We start from the raw sequence: 11778 nt of genomic DNA on the forward strand, positions 1-11778 counted from the left end.
GTGTTCATTTCTGAAACTAAATATAGCTATAAGTATGGCTATTAAGTGCCCGCGAAAATTAGTTTTACAACTTCGCTATTTTCTTTTGTACTATGAGATCTCGGAGACCGTCACCAACACCTCCTCTGCCCTCACAGCGATGTGCTTCCAAGTCATATAGTCTTAGTTCCAAGTGCATGAATACCTAACACCTCTTCTCGGGGGACAAACAAATCCTCTCTCATTCCATTCGGTCTAACTAGAGACCGGATTCAAACGCAATGCACATATTGTCCGTTTTGGTAGATCAGCGTTTTAATTATTGCATGAAGCACAGAGACTTGTCCCAACTCTGAACAAAATCATGAGAACAGGAGGGTTGGGGAGAGGTATTTGAAAATTTTAAGCTTATGCAGAAATGGCTCCTTTCTTTCTTTTCCACTCTTCAGTATAAAAAATTACATATTGACTTATCAAACTTGAGAATTTCGCAATGCCTCAAAGTATGTCTCACTGAACCTTGTTCCGACAATATATTTTCTTGTGATTGTTTTGGGTTTTTGGTCGTACATGGGTGGTAGATGGGTCGTACCTTCGCCTTCACAACTGTTAGAGGTTTCGTGAGGCGTTAGTCATCATACTGCGATATTCTTGAGTTTGACAAGTCTATAGCAAACATGGTGACTTTATACCATTGAATCAATAAAATATGTCATAACCTTCATGAAAATTTAGGCCAATGCATGCAATGATCCAGATAAGTTGAAATTACCTAATTTGTGCTTAAATACGTTTTGTGTTATGGACTCTCCTTGAAAATGTCACCAACATTAAACTTGTTCTTCTGGGTTTCTTGTTTTCAAAAAAAAACCTTGCAATGTTTGAATTTGTGCTCTCAACCCCTTTTTCAGCTTTGATCAAGCGGGTTCATCTGTGGGATTGGCATTCCACACAAAAAAATGATTGAACTATATCTTCCATATTTCACTTAATTGTTATCAATCAAATGGAGAATGCACCTTGGTCACTTTTTTCAATTGTATTCTTAGGGAGGCAACAATATAAAAAAAACAGCGCCATGAAAGCAATTTCTGGCTAATTAATGAATTAGCCAGAACTCACACTTGTTCACTCGTTTTTGCAATTCACAATGGATCTTGTGCACAGTCATCAGGGTTGACAGGGTCCACTTGATAGTGGAACTGGAATTAAGTGCAATATGGTTTGAGATCCAAGAAATGTCTTTTGATGTTGTTGAAACATGCTTAAATCAATGGTGCAGGGTTTTAATGATTTAAATCCACATCTTATATTTTGTGATCAGTTAGCAAATCACAATTCATATTTGGCTTGAATTGTCTTGCAAAAACAAAATGTTTCTGCGACAAGGAACTCGCCTGCTTGTCTGCCCTCTAAAGTAGACCTGAGCGTTCAGAGACTTTATTTTGGATCTGTTCTAAATGTCATGGTCATCTGTCTGCCCAGTAAAATTTGGAACAAATCGTCTGACTTTTCATGCCGGAGAAAATCGTCTAGAATATAAACAGTGAGGTTTAAGATGACATGACAATTATCCTAGAAAATCTGTGAATTAAATTGGACAAACCTGCCCTGTACTGCATTTCGAGCATGCGTGCTTTGTGTTATTTAAGGTGTTCAATGTTACTTACGTGCGTCAGTGTCCTTTGAAACGACTGAGCATTTTCATGGGTGTTTTCAGTGGGATCTTGAATGGCATTGCGAGTTCTCTCGGGGTCCTATCACTCTTTCAAAGGATACGATTATTAATCGTCTTCCTTGGTTACCAATATTGGAGCTGGACCAAGAAGTACGGTGTTTTCGAGAAATAAGGCCTGTTCTCCATTCCTCCTCAGTTGCTTTTTGGAAACACAAAGGAAATAGTTATGCAGACCAAGCCAATGATTCCGTTCCACAGTTATGTCTACGACCAATTTCGAGATCGAAAGTAAGCACAACTCAGAAAAAGGTCGGCATTTTCTAACGTAACGAATAATTGGTCAGAGCACGACTTTTTCCTGGTCACTTGGTGTGGAACTTAACTCAAGGACCGAAGAATATATTTCAGTATTGATAATTATAATGGTGCTAGTGCCTCCCTAGTCATCATTTCCCTAAAAGATGTTTGTTTAGTCCTATTGAAGAGCTCAAACTAGAAGTTGGCATTCCAGAAAAGTTTCCAGATCTGCCAGATTTTATCCAAGATCGTGCCAATTATTCGAAGCAAGCAAATCAAACATGAAAAAGATATAAAGGCTTACATCTTTACCTATTCTAAACATTGGTATTCTAGATTTGGAATCTATTACTACTGTGCCTCGCCTATGTTATTGATCAAGGATCCAGATCTGATCAGGCAAGTTCTGGTCAAAGATTTCGACCATTTTCAGGATTTTGGATTCCTCCCTAAGGAACTAGCGCAAATGCCCATCAACGAGTTGGGTCTGTCCAATTCAGTGGGAGAGCAATGGCGATCCTTGCGAACGAGCATCACACCGGCCTTCAGCTTGAAGAACATCAAGAACATTGGCACCAAAATCATCGCTCCTGCCTTTGACGCCATGGATAAATGTCCAGATGGCGAGGTGGACATCGATAAACTCACCGGACACTATGCCATCGATTGCATCGGACGTATTGCTTTCAGTAGGGACTTTCAGATTCTCAAATCCAACTGGAACGAGATCGTGACCAAGGGCAACAAGTTCTTCAGCGTTTGGCGCTGTTTTCTGGCCATGTCAATGCCCAAATTCGCCTGATTCTTTAATATGGCCATCTTCAACCCAAAGCCCACCAATTTCTTCATATCCATGACGGATTACATTCGGCCTTATGATAAAGATACAAGACCAGAGCCTTGAGGCCGAGAACCACGACCTTTGAGGACAGAGACAAGTTTTAGCGGCCAAATTCATGACGGACACAATGATTAGTCGGACCTGGTTCAGTTCTTCATTGACGGGTACGACACCATCAGTGCCCTCCTCTCCATGGTCATCTACTTGGTGGCCACTCATCCTGACGTCCAGGACCGTCTCATGGCTGAAATCGATGATATGGCCGCAAGGATGGGTGCCAATATCATATAAAAAATATCATATAAAAAAGTGACTGCTGATCAACTAGTTGACAGCGTTGATTTTTTGTGCTCCGAGATTTAGATCTCCAAGTTAAAAAACCGGGACAAAATCTCTTCTCACGATAGCTCATTCGAACCGTGAATATTTCTGGGTTCGAGGGTGCTAACCTTTGTGCGGAAAAGAGCCCGTTAGGGCCCGAAAGGCCCCAAAGATGAAAACACCATCATCATTGAACACTCGTGCTTATGCGAGCATAGTAAGCTGTGGCAGCTTGGCCAAAGATGTTGAAGCTCGTAAAGCAAAGGACGACCTATTGTCTTTGGTATTGGACTTCAAGTGTCACGAAAACCCAGGTGCCCCAGTAACTGATAAGGTCATCGCAGATTTCCTCTTCGATGAGTTAAGATTGCAACGATCCGAAATCATCGGCCTTGTTCAACTCGGTGGGGGTAGTGTTCAACGCTCCATCAAAGTTGAAACAGCTCGACCCTTGAATATAAAGTCTCGTTTTGAAGACAAGATATTCTACCAAAGAGAAGTGGCTGGTAGGATGTGGCTCTTTTCCATTCGGAGCGGCAATTCGGCCTCTTACATGAGGTTTTTTAACGTCCCAGGATGGGTCGTTAATGAGGAGTTGCTCAACGCTATAACATCCTTCGCAAAGCCATTGGGTGAAATAGAAAAGGAATATTTTGGAAAATTTCAAGACCCCCGCTTGAGCGGATTAACAAATGGGCATCGGAGGCTATTGGTATCAAATTTAGGTGCCGTTCCAGACTTTGTGTCAATTGGTTTAAAAAAGATCCGGATATACCACCGAGATCAAATCCCGAAGTGTTTCACTTGTCGACAAGAAGGTCACATTAAGGCAAATTGCCCGTCTGCCCAAAAACTTGTCGAAGCAACCAAACTCCCTGTCCTTCAGATGGAAGAAGAGCAAAAAGAGGCAGAAGAACCAACTTCGGAATCGGACGATTCTGTTGTCTTCGAGGATTGCACCAAAGAGAACGGGTACCCTCAATCCTTGAATAAGGCGAAACATCAGTCAATTTTGGGGGTGCCCTCGAATGTTGCGAACAAAAATGCGGACCAAGATAAGCCCCCAACAGGAATAATGGATAGCGTCCTCCTGGGTGCCGCTCCAAACCTAAACGCCGAAGGTGATCATGATCAGAGCCTCTCTCCGCATTTAAAGCGAAAATCGCTATCATCAGCCACCACACCAGTTTCGACGGATGCTAATATCACAAAGAAGAAAGGAAGAACGGACAAGGAGGCTCCTCCTAAAACCGTGGTTACGAGATCTGAAAGCTCGGCGTTATGAATCTTATTTGTATCGTTCAATGTTGTCTAGCCCTTCCTCTTTCCCGTTCATGTTCTTCCGTTGTTTGTCTTTTCACTCTATTCTTGGTTCTATTTGTGTTGGTTGCTTCATGGCGAAAGGTGGGTAGATTTGGAAAGCCGTGCTGCTGGAGTAAATGCTTGAATCAAACAGGATGATGGTGGACGAGGAAAACCTATCTGTTCTTGACGACCTTGGCTATGTGGATGCGTTGGAAATAGGTGAGCAGTGGCTGATTTCGATCAACGTAAGATCCATTGTCGGTAACGAGTCGAAAGTAAGAGATCTCCTTGAAACACAAAAACCAAAAATTGTTGCAATGCAGGAGGTGTGGCAAGTTGATAAAGTTAACTTGTCATTTGATCATTATCAATTGGATTTTGAAACTAGAATTGGAAAACGAGGAGGCGGGGTTGGCTTTCTAATACATGAGTCTCTTTCATATACAAAATGCGCCCAATTAAATCTAATAACACCTGATTGCGAAATTATCGGAATGGAATCTACGGAGAACTTTGTTTATCAGTATATATTCCACCTAACTCCAATATTAATGATGCAGCTAGAGAACTAGATCGAGTCAGCTCTATGTGCCAAACAAAACCATTGTATGTTTGCGGCGATTTTAATACAGATTTTTTGAAAGATAACTCTAAAAGCACGAAATTGAACAATTTGATGATAAGCTTCCATTTAGTCCCATTGATTAACAAACCGTCTAGAATAACGATGACAACTTCATCTCAGATCGACAATATCTTTACCAATAGCAATTGCAGTACCAAATGTGGCATTTTATTATGTGATGTTAGCGATCATCTTGGTCTCTTTGTTAACCTTGGTAAAAAACGCATCGAACGCCCTGCTGTTCATTCACCCCCACGGCGAATGACAGGGGAAAACAACATCAAATCTTTGCGGAAAGCCCTCCACGGAATACAATGGCATTTACCACGAAATGACGCTGAAAAATCTTTTGAAGAATTCATATCCAAAATTGAGCAAGCCTTTCATGTTTCTTGTCCACTCCAAAACCCTCGACCAAATAAGTCGACTCAAAAAATACAGCCCTGGATAACAAATGGCCTTTTGAAGTCTCGGAAAAAGAAGCAAAAGTTGCTTTCCACGTACCAGAAATTTCCAAGTAAAGAGAACAAATGTAATTTTAGTAGATACTCCAACATTTACAACAAACTTGTTAAACGTGCCAAGGAGCTTTATTGGCGAAATTACTTTAAAGAGAACGTCGGAAATTCTAATAAAACTTGGAAAGGGGCAAAACGTTTGTTAGGATACGCTCCCAAAAAGAGTAAGACGATAGGCAAGCTAAAAATACATGATCAAGAGGTGACTGAAAAACAAGAGATTGCAAATTCATTTAATAATCATTTTTCCCAAGTAGGAGCAAGCCTTAGTCGCAATCTGCCTAAGCATGCCACAGAAAATTGTTGCCATTTCATCCCCTCATCTTCAACCCCCAGAGCGTATTATTTTAAGTTTGTTACTCGACTAGAAGTTTTAAAAATTATCGACAAGTTACCTAAAAAACATAGTAACGGAATCGATGGCATATCCAATATGGTTTTAAAAGGCATCAAACAAGAAATTGCTGGTCCTTTTGCTCGGGTTATCACGTCTTCGTTAATTAGCGGATTTATTCCCTCGAGATGGAAATCAGCCAAGGTTTTTCCTTTGTACAAAGGAGGAGATCCTAGTGATATGGCTAACTATCGTCCAATTAGCATTTTGTCATCACTTTCTAAAGTTCTTGAGAAAGTTGTTTATCAACAAATTTTTAACCCTTTTAACGACCATCATCTTACTGAAGTGCAGTTTGGCTTTCGTCCACAGCACTCGACCATGCATGCCATACATAATTTCCTGCAAAACATTTCCCTTAACTCCGAGTTCAAGTACTCAATTGGTGTATTTATCGATTTAAAGAAAGCATTTGATACAGTCGATCATAACATTTTACTAGCAAAACTCCTCAAGTATGGATACAGCCAAAATATAGTGCGTTGGGTAAGAAACTATCTAACAAACAGAACTCAACGAGTAGAAATTGAAGGCCTATATTCAGAATATGCCCAAGTGTCGTGCGGAGTGCCACAAGGCAGTATACTAGGACCACTACTGTTTTTAATCTATATAAATGACCTCCCGCTAGCAACAAACTTCAAAGTGACAATGTTTGCCGATGACACGACTCTTCAGCATTTTAGCACTGACTTGCCTACATTGGAAACCGAAACTAGTCAATGGCTAGTCGGCATTGCAGACTGGTTTGAGATCAATAAGTTGACGATTAACCTTGCCAAAACAAAGTTAATTTTGTTTAGTCCTAATAACGCCTTTTATAACCTGAACATAATAATTAATGGACATTGTATCAATCAGGTTGGGTGGAGACACCCAGAAAAAACGACAAAATTTTTAGGATTATACATTGATGACAAACTCAGTTGGAAGACTCAAATTTTAGAAATAGGTCAATCAATTCGACGAAGCCTTTTCACTTGCTTCCAAGCCCGAAACACGCTTCCGACTACTATCAGGCAGATTTTATACAATGCGTTGATAAAGTCGCGACTAGAATATGGTATCGAATACTTTGGACATTCCTCTGCCATGAAAGGATTAGTCTCGTTGCAAAAAAGTGCCGTTCGTTGGGTAGTGGGCGCAAAACGAAAAGCCCATACAAGTGAGATTTTTAAGCGATTGAACATTTTAAAGATTAATGACTCAGTAAGAGTTCATCAACTCAAGTATATGGCAAAATGTTTGAAAAGTCATGTTCCACCTGTCGTGAATTTATTCAAAAGCAAAACCAAGCGAGCAGGGGAGTTTTTCATCCTACCATTTCACCGACAATCTTGGTTCCAAAACTTGCCACACTTCCTCTTTCCAAAAACGTGGAATGATCATAATTTAAAGAGAAATTCTCAAATGAACCTCTCAGATAAAGACTCGGTAAAGCAATGGGTCGGCCGTTTGTCGAAGTCAATCACTAGCTCTTATTACACCTCATGCTCCACTAACCACTGTTTTTCTTGCACTGGCATCCGCGATCCTGCTTCCACCTGAAGCCAAACTAGAGTAAGGCTTTGTGGTCTGGTTCCGATGAGGTGGGCCTCTCTTTCTCGTCCGAAGCCTCAAAGGCATTGCATCAATTGACAATACCTGAACTGAGACGCTTAAACGCGCTATAATTTCTTTATCACACACCACATCCCCTTGAAAACAAGCCCTATGGCTTAAGGGCTTTATTGGGTCTCACTTTTCTCATCCATATATATATTAACCTCCACTCTCTTGTAATTTACAAACTATAACTGAGCCCAATACATACATACATACATACATACATACATACATACATACATACATACATACATACATACATAATCCCTACACACCACACAAATTTGAACTCACAACAAATATGTGAAGATTAAGGTGCTTCGTTAAACTGAACACTTTTGGCGAAGATTTGGTCAAAATTTGGTCCAAGTACTGAAACATATCATAGTTAAGTTAAAATTATCGTAGCTTCATGATTATGACAGTTATTGAAAGTTATTGATTATGGTGTGGTTTAATCACTAAAAGGTTAAGGTAATATGATGGAATTTAATCAACATTTCAATTGAATCAAGTCCAAACAATACCAAATTGCAATATCATAGTTTAGCTGAAGTATCTGGGACAAGAAGTGCCACATCCTGAAACCTTACAAGGGAACTCAGCTTAATGTTGTATATTTAATTTTTTTTTTTTTTTGGTGCGGACTTCCTTACCGCTACCGGAATTGGAATCCCAGCAATTCAAGACGAGAAGATTATTCATTTTACTTAACTTTTATTCATATACATTATTTGATAGACCAACGAATTAGAGGTGGCTGATCTGGCCAACCCTTAAATTTCAGTTTGATCCGGAATTTTAGTCAAAAACTTGTCCAAGTCTGACTTAAATCTTGCTACTGGATTAACCCCTGCATAAACCCTACGAATATTTGAGGGCAGCAAATTGAACAATGAAGGAGCCCGAGAAAGAAGAGAAGTGGACTTCGATGTTCTTACTACCCTGGATTCTCGAGGGCTTGAAGGTGCTCTCAAAGCGCACATTAAGCCTCTGCGGTCACTGGAATTGACCCTAAATCCTGGGTTGGGACAAAGCTCATGGATGCTTTTGAAAACGTACAGTATCAGATACCTTTCGTACCTTTTCAGAACACTCTACAGTCCCAACATTTTCAGTCCCTCCCAATACGAGAGCTCTCTCATTCCTGTGATGTTCCCAGTGAAACGTCTTTGGACTTGTTCGACCTTTTGCAAACCTGCTGAACTCTTTGGAGCCCAAATGGGCGAGGCATATTCAAGATGCGTCTGGACAAATGGGCTTGTACATAGTAAGCATCGAGATCTCTAGACTTAAACGTGCGATATATCCAACCACATGTTTGAACTGGATATGCTCATCGAACTTTCCATTATCTTGGAGGACTACACCTAAATCCTTCATGGATGAGACCTGCTCAATGTCCTTATCTTCATCATCTAATAGTGGAGTGTCTAATGGCGTCGACCCAAAGGTCATTGAACGGAATTTCATTCCATTCAAGGCCATGTTACTCGCAGCAACCCAGGAATAAATTTGGTCTAGGACCTTTGCCAGACAACCGGACCATTCCTACCAACTACCAATTTTGTATCATCAGCATAAGAAGAGATACTGACTTTACTACTACCAAGCTTCTGAAGCGGAGCAATGAAGATGATGAAAAGGAGAGGACCCAAAATGGAGCCCTGAGGGACACCCGACTTGGCATCATGTATGTCACTAAGGGATCCCTCAACCTTAACTAATTGTTTCCTACCACAAATGAAACTCCTTAGCCAATTGAGAACCTTGCCTTGGATCCCAATCTCATGGAGCCTGTTAACTAAAAGGCCATGATCTACCTTGCAAGTACCTTTTCAAGTACCTTTTAAAATCGAATAGGAAACCATCATCACTACTCATTCCTTTTCTGTCGCAGACTTCTTTACAACATCTGAGCATGAAATCTCCAACAGTTCGATAAAATATCCCTTATATTTAATTTCATATTCACAATATATGATCCCAACAAAGAAGAGTTGGTTTAAATTCAGAAAATCATGTTGACCTTTTAGCCTACTGTTATTACTTAAGTGTATATATGCACATTTTTTTAGTACAAGCAACTTTGGCAGTGTAGATCATGGCCTTTTACTTCACAGAGTCCATATCGCAGGTTCAAGTCCAGATATAGTACCATGATGCTAACTCTTTACAAGTTGCGTTCACGAAACCACGTGGGGTACCCTATTAGTTTAGCTGGTTTGCAAAGGGTTCAATGCCGTTTTATCAGGAACATCGAAGGTATGAGAAGGCTCTCTTATTGGGAAAGACTTGAAAGGATGGAACTGTACAGTATTCAGAGAGGGTGCGAAAGATAACTTAAAATATACGTTGTCAAAAGCATTCACGAGCTTTGTCCAAACCAAGGTTTTAGGATTAATTGTAGTGGCCGTAGAGGCTTGACGTGCATTTTGAGAGCACCTTCAAGCCTTCAAGAATCCAGGCTAGTCTTAGTAGTCAAGGAATCGATTTATTGAATAGTATGAAATATATAAAAAATAGATAAATAGTAACTTTTCCCACAGTTTTAGTTCGAACAATGAAGTCCACTTCCCTTCTTTCTCGGGCTCCGTCATCGTTCAATTTGCTGCCCTCTAATATTCGTGAGGAATACGTAAGCCTTGTTGATCCAGTAGCATCCTTCAAGTCAGACTTAGAGAGAGAGGTTGAATGTTGCAAGTCAAGACCAAGGGCTGGCATTTTTAATTCTTACTTGAAGCAGAAGTTTAAGTGCAGTCGCAAGTGTCAAAATTGGACTTGTTAAATTACTCTTGCAATCAAATTCTCAAAGATGTTCTAGTAACACTTGGACAAGCTGAGCTCCTGCGTGCATTTGAATATTTGAATAAAGCAATAAGAAATGTGTCTCTTTCAACAAGGATAGCCAATTTGAAGGGCAAGCATAGACTTGAAAAATAGTCTAACACATTGTTTTGTTCTGAGATGCCTTCTTGTATGTCTGTTAACATGAATTGTGCAATAACGTCTAGTGTTTCAATGTCATGTTGTAAGTGTTCTAATGTCCGTCCTTATTTCCAAGACTGGTCCGACCAATCCTTGAAGGTTGCACTGGGCTACAGGATTTAGGGTGATAGAGAATGGGACTTGTCCAAATTTGCACTTGAACTTCAAACTGATGGGCTTTTCCGGTCAGCTTGACTTGGCAGTCTCAAACGTGAGGCGTGAGACGACCGAGATGTCTGAAGGAAACATAGCTGGAGCGGAGAAAACTATCGTCTTAGACCAGCTCTCATCAACAAATGAGAGCACAGAGGCCTTTTATTTTTATAAAAAGGAGTCCAGAGGCCTGTTGTTTTAGTAAATGAGAGTCCAGCGCCCAGTTTTTAAAAGCCTGGGAGTGAGTCTTTGATCGAGAAAAGATCCAATTATCCAATTTATGTAGTATAGTACCACTGTTTCTCGATCTAACATTCACTCCTTGGCTTAAAAAAACTGGACTCAGGACTCAGAGGTCTGGTTGTTTAAAGCTCATACCTCGGAGTGAGCGGATGGTCATTCAGGGTAACGGCTAAGCCTTAACTCAGTTGGCAAATGGGTTGGTCCCAGGGCAGTTTTTCGGGATTTATTGGTCGGCGGGGACGTTTTCCGTTGATTGATGGGTTTAATTGTGGTCTTTATTGGCGGGGTTCAATTACTTTTCTTCAAACAAATGTAAAACCTAAACGTTTGAGATTTTCTTTTCGTATTTGTTGATCTGGCCATGACAACCAAGTAACATTGAGGAGCTCTAACACAACTCATCTTCAATATTTGAAAGCATCTTTGCCACTGATAATGAAAGACTTGTTGTAAACTGAACTACACTTGGGATTGCACTTGAATCAAAAGTAGACTGGAATGTGGAAAACGACATCCGTGGTACATTAGTCCCCATACTCATTCTCCTTACAATTTCCGTTGTTGGGTGAAAAATGTAGCTTGCTTCTGGTCACGGATCTTTTCCTCCGTTCTTCCCTTCTTCCGTCATGTTACATGGTACTGTACTTTTTACTGCGCATCCCCGTTGACTTCGGTTCCTCCTTCTGTGTTCTGGTGGCGTCGACCTATACCCCCCGTCAAAGTGGAATCCGAATCTACGGCCATAGAGAAGAGCAGATTGGCCCCCTCTTTTTTCCGTCGTGGCGGCGCGTTGTCTATTCTAGAGGATTACTCTATGCTTGATGGGCTTTG

The 11778-nt window shown here is 40.6% G+C and overlaps 1 pseudogene; it reads left to right on the top strand.

Moving 5' to 3' along the window:
* The first annotated feature begins 1682 nt into the window (after positions 1–1682).
* LOC131891321 (cytochrome P450 6B1-like) lies at positions 1683–3086 on the top strand (annotated as a pseudogene).
* The last annotated feature ends 8692 nt before the right edge of the window (positions 3087–11778 follow it).

This window comes from Tigriopus californicus, chromosome 12, assembly GCF_007210705.1.
Source record: "Tigriopus californicus strain San Diego chromosome 12, Tcal_SD_v2.1, whole genome shotgun sequence".
Lineage (NCBI taxonomy): Eukaryota > Metazoa > Arthropoda > Copepoda > Harpacticoida > Harpacticidae > Tigriopus > Tigriopus californicus.